The following is a 16,513-nucleotide window of genomic DNA, read 5'->3' as shown; positions in this document are numbered from 1 at the left end:
GTGATTTGTGAGATTTTGGTGAGCCCTTCACCTGAGCAGTATACACTGCACCCAATTTGTGGTCTTTTATCCCTCACCCCCTTCTCACCCTTTCCTCCTGAGTCCCCAAAGTCCATTGTGTCATTCTTATGCCTTTGCATCCTCATGGCTTAACTCCCACTTATGAATGCAAACATATGATGTTTGGATTTCCATTCCTGAGTGACTTCATTTAGAATGAAGTCATTAGAATAATAGTCTCCAATCTCATCCAGGTCACTGCAAATGCCAGTAATCCATCCTGTTTTATGGCTGAGCAATATTCCATCATATATATATATCATATATATATATCATATATATATGCACATATATATGCACATATATATCATATATATCATATATATATGATATATATGATATATATGTATATATGCATATATATGTGCATATATATATGCATATATATCATATATATATATGCACACACACATACCACAGTTTCTTTAACCACTTGTTGATTGATGGGCATTTAGGTTGGTTCTACGTTTTTGCATTTGTGAATTGTGCTGCTACAAACGTGTGTGCAAGTGTCTTTTTTGTATGATGACTTCTTTTCCTCTGGGTAGATACCCAGTGGTGGGATTGGTGGATCAAATGGTAGTTCTACTTTTAGTTCTTTAAGGAATCTCCACACTGTTTCCCATAGTGGTTGTGCTAGTTTACATTCTCCCCAGCAGTGTAGAAATATTCCCTTTTCACCACATCCACACCAAAATCTATTATTTTTTTCACTTTTTGATTATGGCCATTCTTGCAGGAGTAAGGTGGTATCACACTGTCGTTTTGATTTGCATTTCCCTGATCATTAGTGATATTGAGCATTTTTCCATATGCTTATTGGTCATTTGTGTATGTTCTTTTGAGAATTGTTTATTCATGTCCTTAGCCCACTTTTAGATGGGATTGTTTGTTTTTTCTTGCTAATTTGTTTGAGTTCGTTGTAGATTCTGGATATTAGTCTTTTGTCAGATGTATAGATTGTGAAGATTTTCTCCCACTCTGTGGGTTGTCTGTTTACTCTGCTGACTGTTCCTTTTGCTGTGCAAAAGCTCTTTAGTTTAATTAAGTCCCAGCTATTTATCTTTGTTTTTATTGCATTTGCTTTTGGGTTCTTGGTCATTAAGTCATTGCCTAAGCCAATGTCTAGAAAGGATTTTCCAATGTTATCTTCTAGAATTTTTATAGTTTCATGTCTTAAAGTCCTTAATCTATTTTGAGTTGATTTTTGTATAAGGTGAGAGATGAGGATCCAGTTTCATTCTCCTACATGTGGCTAGCCAATTATCCCAGTGCCATTTGTTGAATAGGGTGTCCTTTTCCCACTTTATGTTTGTGTTTGCTTTGTCAAACATCTGTTGACTATAAGTATTTGGGTTTATTTCTCAGTTCTCTATTCTGTTCCATTGGTCTAGGTGCCTATTTTTATACCAGTATCATGCTGTTTTGGCGACTATGGCCTTATAGTATACTTTGAAATCAGGTAATGTGATGCCCCCAGATTTATTCTTTTTGTTTAGTCTTGCTTCGGCTATGTTGGCTCTTCTTTGGTTCCATATAAAGTTTAGGATTGTTTTTTTCTAATTCTGTGAAGAATGATGATATTTTGATGAAAACTGGTTGAATTTGTAGATTGCTTTTGGCAGTATGGTCATTTTCACAATATTGATTCTACCTATACATGAGCTTGGGATGTGTTTCCATTTGTTTGTGTCATCTGATTTCTTTCAGCAGTGTTTTGTAGTTTTCCTTGTAGAGGTCTTTCACCTCCTTGGTTAGGTATATTCCTAATATTCCTAAGTATCTTTTTTTTTCAGCTATTGTAAAAGGGGTTGAGTTCTTGATTTGATTCTCTACTTGGTCGCTGTTGTATAGAAGAGCTACTGATTTGTGTACATTAATTTTGTATTCGGAAATTTTGCTGAATTATTTTATCAGTTCTAGGAGCTTCCTCCAGGAAATATAGTTAAATCTCATTAATTTGAAACTCAAAGGACTATAAAAGATGGGCTCTGAATTAAGTAGAGTATATGTCATTTTATTTAAGAGTAGAGCTCATCGTTAGTGAGGAAATTGCAGCTACTCAACAGATACTATTGACTCAACTAGAATTATATTTTATTTTGTAATGAACAATGTAATAATGCATAGAACTAAGACACTAAACATCTTATAGTTTTGAATGTAACTATGCCATAGTTATGCACTATTTCTACAGCAATGGATAACCCTGAAAGTGACAAAAGCTGGAGAGTCAAAAGTAATGCACTAAAACTAAATGAAAACCGTCTTATTTTAGTACACATTGAGCTAGTAACAAGAGGGTAGTTTGTTGTGTTGAAATTGGGATTGCTACATAAAGAATTTGATGGTCAGAAGGCTGCGTATCTAGGGATTATGCCATTGATTGTATAGTCCCCCCGGGTTCCTTCACTTAAGGACTAGTTTTTCAAGGTCAAGAGGAACACCAAAACATAACAGTCTCTTACTTGGCCATAGATGGTTCAGCTGAAAGACCTCAGGTGTGATTGTGTTGTCGTTTCTGTATGGAAAGCAGTGTTTAATATAATTTTCAAAAGATAGCTTATTTTCCTTTCTACTTAATCGGCCCATGAATACCATGGACTTTTATTTATTGGAGTATTTGTTGCTTGGAGGGTTCAAACAAAACCTGTCTATCGAAATTTTAAAAAATTACGTTTATCTTTTTGAACAAGCAAGACCTCTCTATTTAACAGATGGCTCAGCAGTTCTAAGAAAATTATTCACAGCCCAAAAAGCAGCACAATCATTTAAAAAAATTGTTTATTCTCAATTTACATAGTTTTAAAAGAGAAAGAGAGTCTATGCTGTCTCCTTCTTATTGTGCCTTTGAGAAGACAATGCATTTCTGAACTTGACAAAAGGCAAACGTCTCAGTTTCATTTGAGGCTTAAATTAGATGGGATTTCAAATGCTTTCAATGGTAATACCATTTAAAAAACAAGATGGATGGTTTTTTCTTTCATGAAAAGGGTAAAACTCTGTTTCTTTATTTTCACTTAATTCTAATGCCATCTGACAATCTTACTTTTGCTCATGTATGTAGAACCTGACGTTTCTACACCCAGCTACCTGTCTGGAGCAGTAAACCCCAAGGCTTACTCTGACCTAGAAGTACATTTTCTTAGATTTCTTATAGCTTTGTGACCTTCTTGATTTCTTCAAGTGACTTCTTTTCTAGGAATTGCCAGTGGCCAAGGAATAGAATTTTTCTGCATGTGAAGCAGACTGGCTAATATGGGAATAGATATAATTTACTTTGTCCAAATCAAATGTTCTGCATTAAAAATGTTTCATTTTTCAAAAGCCATGCTTGTTGTCACTTTGATGAGAGTCTGTAGAGTCAAAACCATAACCCCATTATATAAAATATTGATATTATATCAAGTAGAATGATGGATTTATAGTACTAGAATGGATCTTGAAAGGAAATTTTGTCAAAAACATTGCCTTAAACCAAGACATGCTCACATTATCTCAGAATAGGAAGGGAATTCAGAATATTTTTCCATAAACTTTTCTAAGATTCTAAACTCTCAAAGGTCTTCCTTATTTTCTTAAAAGACCAGAAAGTCCTACCATTTGTCAACTTAGAGTCTTACTTCCATTTGACATCATTTTCTTTTTGGAGGAGGTATCACAAAGAGTTTAGCAAAAAGTCATCAAAAAAATTTTTTTTAGACATTTGAAAGAGAAAGTATCAACAGCTGGTAGGAATCTATTCTCCTTGTAGTTGAATGACATCCTTGATATGTTTGAACTTATGCTTTAAGTGTGGACACATAGCGCTATTGATACATCATTAATAAAGCTGGTGCCAAGTGTTTGCTCCCTTCACAGTGCAATTAGCCCTATTTTGTTCCCTGGCCAGAGACTACACCTGTAATCTCAGCCAACTCCGGAAAAAATATGTATTATAATTTTTAGGTGGATCTGGGAGGCAATGTGGATGGATCAGGAAACTGTCTCTCTTTTAATTGAAAAAAAAATCTGCTTTACTGATAGAATCAGTTGTATTGTTTTCTTATAAAGGAGAGCCTGTGAAACTAATGCAGTGGAAGAAGTCTACTGTAATATAAGAGGTCTTCAAAAACTTCATGGAAAATGCATATTATAGAAAAAACTATGCTTGGATTTTAAAATATTTATGCACCAAAATTAACTTGTACTAACTAGTTAGAATACTTTTGAATAGTACCTAGTTTGAGGCATTAAGAAGGATAATGCAATTTGAAAAGAGACCGTATTAGAGTAACATGAACTCTACTAAAATTGAAGCAAAAACAAACATGAAATTTATGGTGAAACTTGGGTGGAAGAATGGTAAAATTATTGATGCTTTATGAAAAGTTTATGGAGACAATCCCCCAAAGAAATCAGCAGTTTACAAATAGATAACTCATATTAGGACGGGACAATGTAATGTTGAACATGAAGCCTGCAGCAGCAGACCATCCACATAAATTTGACATCTAACTTTACAAATTTTGTGAGGAAAACACTCATCTTGCTCATGCCCTAGTTGAAGAGAATCAAAAATTAATAGCAGAAACAATAGCCAATACCACAGACATCTCACATGATTCAGCTCACACAATTCTGAGTGAAAAATTAAAGTTGAGCAAAACTTCCACTTGATGGGTGCCAAAACTGTTGCACCCAGCATAGCTGAAGAGAAGAGCAGAGCTTCAGCCGGGTGCGTGGCTCACGCCTGTAATCTCAGCACTTTGGGAGGCCGAGGCGGGCGGATCACGAGGTCGGGAGATCGAGACCATCCTGGCTAACACAGTGAAACCCCGTCTCTACTGAAAATACAAAAAAAAAAAAAAAAAAAGTTAGCCGGGCATTTTGGCAGGTGCCTGTAGTCCCAGCTACTCGGGAGGCTGAGGCAAGAGAATGGTGTGAACCTGGGAGGCAGAGCTTGCAGTGCGCCGAGATCCCACCACTCTGTCTCAAAAAAAAAAAAAAAAAAAAAAAAAGCAAAGCTTTAAATAGAAATTTTAAACAAGTGAAATCAAAATCCTGAAACATTTCTTCAAAGAATTATAACAGGAGATGAAACATGGCTTTACCAGTATGATCCTGACAATGAAGCCTAATTAAAGCAATGGCTACCAAGAGGTGGAAGTGATTCACTCAAATCAAAAGTGGACCGTGAAGAGCAAAGGTTGTAGCAACAGTTTTTGGGTATGGTCAAAGCATTTTGCTTGTTGACTTTGTGGCTGGTCAAATAATAACATCTGCTTATTAAGAGAGTGTTTTGAGAAAGTTATTCGAAGCTTTAGCAGAAAAATGCCCAGGAAAGCTTCACTGGTGGAGAGAGTCCTTCTCCACCAGTACAATGCTCCTGCTCATTTCTCTCATCCAACAATGGCAATTTTGGTAGAGTTTTGATGGAAAGTCATTAAGCATCCACCTTAAAGTCATAATTTGTCTTCTTCTGACTTCATTTGTTTCCTAATACTAAAAAAGTCTGTAAAAGGCACCCATATTTCTTCAGTTAATAATGTAAATAAGATCACATTAACATGGTTAGATTCCCAGGACCCTCAGCTTTTAGAAATGAACTAAATGGCTGGCATTATCACTTACAAAAGTATCTAGAACTTCATGAACCTTATGTTGAAAAATATAATTTATAGTTTCTATTTTTACCTTTTAATTCCCTTTTTCCATGAACTTATTGAAATCCCCAAATCCAAATATTTATTTGGTATCTGTCTCTTATATCTAAACAATATTTGAAAATCTTAGATACCTAAAGGCCACCTTTCTCTTAGTTCTCATGTAGGGTAAATGAAGTCACTTCCCACCTACTGATGTTCTCAAAACATCTCTAAAGATAAGCACTCATGCAAATTATCATGATGACTTTGCAATTGCTATTTGTGTCAGCAGTGTACCTAAGATAGCTATGCTCAGCAAAAGAAAGGCATATTTTCCTGCCAAATCAATGCCAGGCATTGTGTTTTACATCTCCCCAAAACTGGTACTTTGTGAGAAGACTTACAGTGGCTATCAATCACTAGCAGGAGCCATCAGATCAGATTGATTCTGATAGTTAAAACTACCGTACCAATTTCAGGCCTGTGAACATTGTACTGTTTTCCAAAGTGTCTGCAGTTTAGATATTTCTGCACCTCTGTTCCCAGTAAGATGCTACAGTAACCTATTGATTTTTCTAGAAACCATGTTCCTTTGCTAGAATATTACCTCTGTTTTTGTTAATTGATGAATTGGTTGTCAATCATAAATTACTCCACAGGTAAATGAATTTTATTATGTATAATCATACAATAATTTGAAACCTACATAATTTCCTTCTGATACCATTAAGGAGAAACAAAGCCCTATTCTTCTACCTGCTTTCCTCATTCGTTTTAGTTTTAAAATTGAAAGGTAACATTGATATAATAGCAACAAACTGGAAGCACAATTTTTAGGGCTTAGATTCTTGTCATTTTTTGTTTGCTATCTAGTTGAATGGCCTTAAGCAGGAGAGTCATATAAGGTCTTGGAGCCTCAGTTTCTTCTTCTTTCAGATAATAACACAATCATGAATGCCTTTTGAAATAGCAATGCATTATGTTAAATAAAGGGCAATATTGTTAACATTGCTTTGAAAACCCTCTACATTTGTCCTTTTTTTAAAAAAAAGTTCAATAATTTCTGCCTTTTTTTCCTTATATTACTTTTTCCCCTATTATGAAAGAGCTGCTAATATAACGTCTTGAATTTTCTTAATTATTCTTTCCAAAGAAGTTATTATTACATAAATTTTGCATTTTGGAGAGAGCTCATTATTATGCTTAGACTTGAAACATGGATATTCGTTAAACATTAAAGAACTACTCCCGTCTTATCATTTAGATCTTTTGAAATAAAGCAGTGGAGCAGACTATATTCTGGCCCTTACACTGGAATGAAATACAATTTTCTGAAATGTAGAAGCATTTTTCTTTTGCTGTTTCTATTTCACTCAAGCTGGTAAATGCCTAAGGGACACAGCACATTTTGGACACTGCTTATGTTCCACTGCTTTTCTTGGTCCATGTCCTCTGATGGAAAAGTCTCAGGAAGCATTAGCAGTAGGAGGCTTTCTCAATGTAAACAGATGTGTGATTCTCTTCGGTTCAGTGGAATCGGGTCTCCAACACGTTTAAACTCTTTGCTTAGTCGATACGGCGAGTCTCTCAAATTATCTAATTGATGTCAACCCCATTCTATTCAGGAGGTTAGAGAAGCAAGGACTCTGTTGGGAATGAGGTAAATGCAAGGAATTCTTAGACAGAAGAGTCTTCACTCCCTTGTTCATTTTCCAGATTGGTGGAACTTAAAATAGTCCACCTTGTAACATGTGACATAGGCAAAGAAGAGTAAGATTTATTTTAGATAAAAGGGAGATTTATTAAAATAATACAATAGACAGTTTCATGAACATCCATCCTTCTAGCTTATCAGGCCAGAAATAGCAGGGCAATCTTTGATTCCTCCTTTTTTGAAAACAGATTTATTGAAGTATAGTTGATATACAAAAAAACTTCACGTGTCTAATGTATATAATTTCATGGAGTTTGGACATATGCATACACCAATGATACCATTACTACAATCAAAATAATAAATGTATCCATCCCCTCCAAAAGTTTTGTAGTGTCCTTTGTGTGTATGAGTGTGGTAAGAACACTAAATATGAGATCTACACTCAATAAAATTTTAAGTGTGCAATACTCTATTGTTTTCTATAGGTGCTATGTTATACAGCAGATCTCTAGGACTTACTCATTCAGCATAACAGAAACTTTATGCTCATTGAGCAAAATCTCATTTTGTCTCCCCCATAAGCTCCTGACATCCACCATCCTACTCTGCTTTTATGAGTTTGAATATTTTAAATATCTCATATGAGTGGAACCATGAAGTATATGCCCTTCTCTGACTGGCTTATTTTTCTTAGCATAATCTCCTCCAGATTCATCTATGTTGTTGCAAATGGCAGAACTTCCTTCTGTTATAAGCCTGAATAGTTTTCCATTGTGTGTCTTTACCATATTTTCTTTATTCACTTATTTGTTGATGAATATTTAGATTCTTCCCATATCTTGGCTATTGTGAATAATGCTACAATAAACACAGGAGTGCAAATATCTGTTTGAGATCTTCATTTCAGTTCTTTTGGATATGTACTCAGAAGTGGGATTGTTGGATCATCTGATTATTCTATTTTTAATATTTTGAGGAACCTACATACTGTTTTGTATAGTGGCAGCAGCATTTTACTTTCCCACCAACAGTGAGAAAAAGTTTGAATTTCTCCACATTTTCACCTATACCTCTCTCTCTCTCTCTCTCTCCCTCCCTTTCTCTCTCTCTTTTTAGATAATGGGATACTGGTTATCCTAACATGTGTGAAGTGATTGCCACAAAATTCACCCATTTAAAATGTACAATACAGTGGTTTTTAATATATTCACAGAGTTCTGTAACCATCATCACAATCAATTTTACATTTTTATCACACTCCCCCCAAAATCCCCATACTTGTTAGCAGTCACTCACCATCTTCCTACAATCCCCCTACCCAGCCCCAGGCAAAAATTAATGTTTTCTGTCTGTAGATTTGCCTATTCTAGCTTGTCTTGTTCTTGATCTTAGAGGAAAACCTTTCAGTTTTTTTTTTTTACATTGAGTATGATGTTAGCTGTAGGCTTGTCATATATGACCTTTATTATGTTGAGGTGCCTATATCTACTAATAGATTGTAGAGTATTTTTATCATCAAAGGGTGTGGAATTTTTTCAAATACTTTTTCTGCAGCTATTGAGAGGATAATATGCTTTTTATTAATTCTGTTAATGTGGTGTATCACATTTATTAGTTTGCTAATTTTAAACCATCCTGGCTTCCCAGGGATAAATCCCCCTTGGTCATAGTATATAATCATTTAAATGTGCTATTGATTTTAATTTGCAAGTGTTTTGTGGATGATTTTGGCACCTATGTTCATCAGAGTTATTGATCTGTAATTTTCTTATCTTGTTTTATCTTTGTGTGGTTTTGGTATTATGGTTGTGCTGGCCTCACAAAATGAGTTTGGAAGTGTCCCTTCATACCCTGCATCTAATCCATCAGCAAATAGCACTGATTTAAATTTGTCCACTTCTCACCATATCCAGTGCTGTAACTCTAATCTAAGGTACAATTTCTCATTTGTGTTATTGTCATAGTATCTAACTTATCTCTCTGCTTTCATTCTTGACCCACAGCCTATTCTCAACACAGTACGAATTGTTATTCTTTAAAAAGTTAAGTTATATTGCATTACTCCTTTGATCAACATTCTCCAATGGATCTGCATTTCACTTAGGGTTTATAACAAAGTCATATCAATAAGTACAAGGTCCCACACAATCTTTACGACCCTTATGTTATGTCTCTATCTGAATCTCCTACTATTTGTTCTCTTTACTTCATTTCAAGTCATTTCGCTCCACCCACGTATACTCCTTGAATATTCTAGGCATATTCCTGCATTAAGGAATATGTACTGGCTGTTGCATCTGTCTGAAAGCCCTCTCCATCTCCACCCCAACCCATATCTCCTGGACCAACTTCTTCACCTCCTTGAAGTCTTTATTTAAATGTCATCTAACTCACCAACCCATCTACCTGATCCTTACCCCACACTACCAGTTTCTATCACATTTAATTTTTCTTCTTTTTCCTTAGCACTTATTACTTTCTCCCATGTAATTTACATGATGTAATTTACATGATGCTTATCATTTTCTGTCTCTCTCCCACCACTAGAAAGTAATTTTCATAGGAGTAAGGACCTTTGTTGTATTCACCAATATAAAACTGATGCTTAGAATAATGTTTGGTATATAGTAGGCATTCAAGAAACATTTGTTACATGAATGAAAAAAGTGGATGTCTGAATGGAAGTATAGAAAATTGAAAGGATGAGAAATAGAATAGAGCAGGGCTAGGTAGCGACTGACCCAGGCATATAGGAAACTAAAGGAACTTCTTTATCTCATTTGTATTATTTTGTACACTATGATCTTTTCCACCCTACTTTGTTGTATATATTTGTTCCATCATCCACACAATGATGTTTTATGGTTGTAAGCAAACAAATCCTGTTCTGGTTTTGTTAAGCTCATTCCTAAGTATTTTACTGTTCTGATGCTATCACAAGTATAATTGTTTCTTAATTTCTTTTCAGATTGCTCATTGTTACTGCATAGATATAAATTTGAATTTTTATATTCATCTTGTATACAAAATCTTTGCTGAACTTGCCTATTAGCTTATATTTTTAATGGATTTCTTAGGATTTTCCATATATAAGATCATGTCATTTGTAAACAGAGATAGTTGTACTTCTTTTCCAATTTGGATACTTTTAATTTCATTTTATTATCTAATTGCTTGGCTATAACCTTCAGTACAATGTTGAATAGCAGCGGTAAAAGTGGACATTCTTGTCTTTTTCTTTTTTTTCTCTTTTAAATGACAGAAAAAATGCATGTATTTATTATGTACAAGTGATGTTTTGAGCAACATATACAATCTTGAATGACTAAATCTAGTTAATTAATGTACAAATTACTTCATAAGTTACTTTTGTGATGAGAACACTTAACATTAACTCTCTTAACATTTTCCAATGCTGAGAGTTATATTGTATTGACTATTGTTACCATGTAGCACAATTAATCTCTTGAACTTATTCCTCCTATCTAAATACAAGATGTAATCCTTTGACCAACATCACCTCAACCTCCTCCCCCAAATCCCCCTATCTGGTAACCACCATTCTACTCTCAAGTTCTATAAAATAAACTTTTAGTTTCCACATATGAATGAGATCATGTCATATTTGTCTTTCTCTGCCTGGCTTACTGCAGTTAACATAATGTCTTTCAGGTTCTTCTATGTTGTTGCAAATGGCAGGATTTCCTGCCTGTTTTTATGGAGGAATAGTATTCCATTGTGTACATATACTACATTTCCGTTATTCATTCATCCATTGATGGCCTTATCTTATACTTTATCTTAGGGGAAAAGCTTCCAGTCTTTAATCATTAAGTATGTTAGCTGTGGGACTTTCATAGATTCCTTGTAACAGGTTCTGGATGTCCTCTTCTATTCCTAGTGCATTGATTTTTTTTTTTTTCATGTAAAGGCATTGGATTTTGTCAGATGCTTTTTCTCCATCTAGTGAGATGATCATGTGGTTTTGCCTTTTATTCTATTAATACGGTGCACACTGTGATTTGAAAGATAGTGTCTCCTCCAAAATTCATGTTGAAACTTTATTCCCAATGCAGCAATACTAATAAGTGTGGCTTATGGGAGGTGATTAAGTCATGAGGACTCCACCCTCATGAATAAGATTAGCAGCCTTATAAAACGCTCGTTTGATGGAGGCACTCTCCTGCCCTTCAGTCCCTTCCCTCCCTTCTGCCATGAGAAGATACAGTATTCATTTCCTCTGAAGGATGCAGCAACAAGGCACCATCTTGGAACCACACAGCAGTCCTCATCAGATACTAAATGCTGTCACCTTGGTTTTCTACCTTGCAGCCTTCAGAACTATGAAAAAATATATGTTTTTGTTTTTTATAAATTACCCAGCCTGTGGTATTTTGTTATAGCAGCACAGACTGAAATAGTATGTTATATTGATTGGTCTACAAATGTTATCAACTTTCAATTCCTGGGATAAATTTCACTTGGTTATATTGTATAATCTTGTATAATTATTTTTATATGTTGTTGGATTTGATTTACTAATATTTTGTCAAGGATTTTTGCATCTATATTCATAAGGGATATTAGTCTTTAGCTTGTGTGTGTGTAATGTTTGTCTGGTCTTGGTATCTGGGTAATACTGGCCTGATAAAGTGAATTGAAAAGTGTTTCCTCCTATTCTACCTTTTGGAGAAGTTTGAGAAGCATTGGTGGTAATCCTTTACATGTTTGAAGAAATTATGAGTGAAATATTGGCATGGGATTTTTTTTTTTTTTAGTAGTTGTTTCATTACTAATTTGATCTCTTTATTTGCTGTATTTCTATTTGGATTTTTTAAAAAATATCTTCTTGAGTCAGTTTTGTATGTTTGTGTCTTTCTGGAAAATGTATCCATTTCACATAAATTATCTAATTTATTGATTTGTTGGTATACAATTGCACATTGTATTGTCTTTCTTCCTTTCTTTTTTTTTTTTTTTTTGGCAGAGTCTCGCTTTGTTGCCCAGACTGAAGGGCAGTAGTGCAATCTCAGCTCATTACAACTTCTACTTCTGGGTTCAAGCCATTCTCATGCCTCAGCCTCCCAAGTAACTGGGATTACAGGTCTGTGCCACCATGCCCAGCTAATTTTTGTATTTTTGGTAGAGACAGGGTTTTGCTATGTTGGCCGGGCTGTTCTCGAACTCTTGACCTCTAGTGATCCACCTGCCTCGGCCTCCCAAAGTGCTGGGATTACAGGCGTGAGCCACTGCGTCCAGCCAATGCTTTTTATTTCATAATGTTGGTAGTCATGTCCCTCTTTTATTTCTGATTCTAGTAATCTGAATCTTCTCTCTGTTTTTCTTGGTCAGTGTAGCTAAACGTTTGTAAATTTTGTTGAGCTTTTCAAAAATATAACCTTTGTTTTCATTGATTTTATCTACTTTTAGTCTCTGTTCCATTTATTTACATGCTAATGTTTATTATTTTCTTCCTTGTGCTTGCTTTGGATTTTTTCTTTTCTTAGGCTTTTAGGATGGAAGATTAGGCTATTGATTGAGACCCTTCTTGGGGGAATTTTTGTGTCTCCTGGCATAAAGTTATCACTTCTAAGAATTATTGTTGTTGTTACCATTCTCGAAGAGAATGTCTATTCCATGTACCAACGTACCTAGTAGGGTTGCCAACCGTACTTTATTTCAAAAAGTAAAAAAAAAAAAAAAAAAAAGTAAGGGGGCCGGGCGAGACACCCCAGGGTGCCAGTGGCACCAGTGCCAGGAGCTGAAGACGGAACCCGGACTGAGGCACATCGGCTGCAGTGGCGAGTGCTGGAGGCAAGGCGAGGTGAACTAGAGCTGTCCCCACCGCCCGACCGCCCATAGAGGCTGAGCTGTGGCCTTCTCAGGGCTGAGCGGCGTGGGAAAAGTGGGTATGGCAGCGATTTCCCACCCCTACCCCGCGCCCCCGCCCCCGCCCCACCGAGCTGGAACTAGTCTTGGACAAGATATGAGACATGAGTGTTGAACGTTGAAGAATAAAGTTGTTGGGTAACCTGATGATGGCAAATGTCTTCATTTATTTGATTGTGGAAGCCTCCAAAAGCAGTAGACAATAATAATAATAATAATAACAATAATAATAATAATAATAATAAATGTAAGGTGGGTTAATAATAATACCCAAAGAGAAGCTTTGGAAGATTGCTACACCTCTCGAGGCACACTGGAACAGAGAAAAAGAAAAGCTGAACAAGTGGTACAATCCCATCCTGAGTATGTTGGCCAACCAGACGGGGAAGTGTACGGGTTTTCCAATATAAGCCATCTGAATTACTGTGAACCTGACTTGAGGGTCACGTCAGTGGTTACAGATTTTAACGATTTCCTGGACACATTTGAAGACTTTCTGATGTATTTGAGATGCTGCAATGATTCACTGCTTATAGATCAGCCAGATAAGTGTGCAAAGAAGCACTTCTTATTTCTGGTGATTAAGTACCTCACTCCGCATTTTGCCAGAAGGCAAGTGATTCCGGATTCCTGGGTCAGAGAAACCAACATGGGAAACCAAAGAGTGATGTAAGTTTTCTTGCTGGGTCAGATACCCCCAGAGGTCAACCACCCGGACTTTTATGATATGCTGAAATCTGAAAATGAGAAGCACCAAGATAGTTTTATGCGGAGGTATAGAGACACTTTCTTCAACTTGTCTCTGAAAGAAGTGTTGTTTCTCGCTGGGTAAGTACTTCCTGCCCAGACACGTAGCTTGTTTTCAAGGGCAAAGATGATGTTTTTGTGAACACCCATTACATACTGAATTACGTGAATAGCTTATCCAAGAAAAAAAGCCAAAGATCTGTTTATAGGTGATGTGATCCACAATGCTGGACCTCATGGGGATTAGAAGCTGAAATACTACATTCTAGAAGTTGTTTACTCTGTCCTCTACTCACCCTATGCAAGGGGGAGGGTGGATTCCTCTAGTCCAGCCACCTGGCTCTGAGGCTGTACCATATCACTGACTGGGTCCATCTCTAACCTATTGATGATTTTTATACTGGAATGTGCCTTCAAAAACTTAACCTTGTTCCAGGGAAGCACAAAGGCTTCAGGACATTTGATATGAAGGAGACAAACAAGAATAACATCTGTTCCTACATAGATCTGATGTTAGTACATAGTGGAAAACCTGAAGAGATGATTGATATTTGGTCTCGGTTGCAAAATGCTTATTTAAAATGCTAAAATAGATCCAAACTAAATTTTGCATAGAAAGGTGTATTTTGAGTGGTTCCCGTGTTGTGTTCTCACATTACAATATTTTTTAAAAATCAAATTTAGTTTTTTTTTAAGTTCTGGGATACATGTGCATGACATGCAGGTTTGTTACACAAGTAAACGTTTGCCATGGTGGTTTGCTGCACCTATCAACCCATTACCTAGGTATTAAGCTTAGCATGTATTAGCTATTTTTCCTGATGCTCTTCTTCCCCCTCCCCACTCCACAAGCCCCAGTGTGTGTTGTTCCCCTCCCTGTGTCCATGTTTTCTCATTCTTCAGCTCCCACTTACAAGTGAGAACATGTGGTGTTTGGTTTTCTGTTCCTGCATTAGTTTGCAGAGAATAATGGCTTTGAGCTCCATCCATGTTCCTGCAACGGGTATGATCTCATTCTTATTTATGGCTGCATAGTATTCTATGGTGTATATGTACCATATTTTCTTTATCCAGTTTATCATTGATGGGCATTTGGGTTGATTCCATGTCTTTGCTATTGTGAATAGTGCTGAAATCAACATACATGTGCATGTATCTTTATAATAGAATGAGTAGTATTCTTTTGGGTATATTCCCAGTAATGGGATTGCTGGGTCAAATGATATTTTTGCCTCTAGGTCTTTGAGGAATTGCCACACCGTCTTCCACAATGATTGAACTAATTTACTTTTCTACCATAGTGTAAAAGTGTTCCTTTTTCTCCTCAGCCTCATGAGCATCTGTTGTTTCTTGATTTTTTAATAATCACCATTCTGACTGGCATGAGATGGTATCTCACTGTGGTTTTGATTTGCATTTCTCTAATGATCAGTGATGTGGAGCTTTTTTTCATGTTTGTTGGCCTCATGAATGTCTTCTCTTGAGAAATGTCTGTTCATGTTCTTTGCCCACTTTTTAATGGGTTGTTTTTTTTCTTGTAAATTTGTTTAAGTTTCTTGCAGATTCTGGATATTAGCCCCTCGTCAAATGGATATATATTGCAAAATTTTTCTCCCATCGTGTAGGTTGTCTGTTTATTCTGTTGATAGGTTCTTTTGTGTGCAGAAGCTCTTTAGTTTAATTAGATCCCATTTGTCAATATTAGCTTTTGTTGCAGTTGCTTTTGATGTTTTCATCATGAAATCTTTGCCTATGCCTATGTCCTGAATGGTACTGCCTAGATTTGCTTTGTAGGGTTTTTATAATTTGGGGTGTTACATTTAAGTCTTTAATCCCTCTTGAGTTAATTTTTGTATAAGGTGTAAGGAAGGGGTCCAGTTTCAATTTTCTGCATATGGCTAGCCAGTTCTCCCAACACCATTTATTAATGGTGGGAATTCTTTCTTCATTGCTTGTTTTTGTCAGCTTTGTCAAAGATCAGATGGTTGTAGATGTGCGGTCTTGTTTCTCAGATCTCTATTCCATTTCTTTGGTCTATGTGTCTGTTTTTGTACCAGTACCGTGCTGTTTTGGTTACTGTAAGCTTGTAGTATAGTTTCAAGTCTGGTAATGTGATGCCTCCAGCTTTGTTCTTTTGCTTAGGACTGTCTTGACTGTATGCACTCTTTTTTGGTTCCATATGGATTTTAAAGTAGTTTTTCTAATTCTGTGAAGAATGTCAATGATAGTTTAATGGGAATAGCATTGAATCTATGGATTACTTTAGGCAGTATGACCATTTTCACGATATTGATTCTTTTTATCCATGAGCATGGAATGTTTTTCCATTTGTTTGTGTCATCTCTGATTTTCTTGAGCAGTGGTTTGTAGTTCTCATTGAAGAGGTCCTTCACTTCCCTTGTTAGCTGTATTTCTAGTTGTGTTCTTCTCTTTGTAGCAATTGTGAATGGGAGTTCATTCATGATTTGGCTCTCTGTTTGTCTATTGTTGCCATATAGGAATGCTTGTGATTTTTGCACATTGATTTTGTATC

General features: G+C 36.0%; 1 long non-coding RNA gene and 1 pseudogene across 1 annotated transcript in view; both read left to right on the top strand.

The window, feature by feature from the left end:
* LOC134760899 (uncharacterized) overlaps positions 1-16,513 on the top strand; it is a 266,329-nt gene that overhangs the window by 175,664 nt on the left and 74,152 nt on the right. The window lies entirely within an intron of this gene.
* On the top strand, positions 13,338-14,568 carry LOC100445690 (N-acetyllactosaminide beta-1,3-N-acetylglucosaminyltransferase 2-like; annotated as a pseudogene).

The sequence above is a fragment of the Pongo abelii genome, chromosome X (genome assembly GCF_028885655.2).
Source record: "Pongo abelii isolate AG06213 chromosome X, NHGRI_mPonAbe1-v2.0_pri, whole genome shotgun sequence".
Taxonomy (NCBI): domain Eukaryota; kingdom Metazoa; phylum Chordata; class Mammalia; order Primates; family Hominidae; genus Pongo; species Pongo abelii.
The sequence above is the reverse complement of the archived record's forward strand: the minus strand, read 5'-3'. Positions and strand labels throughout refer to the sequence as shown.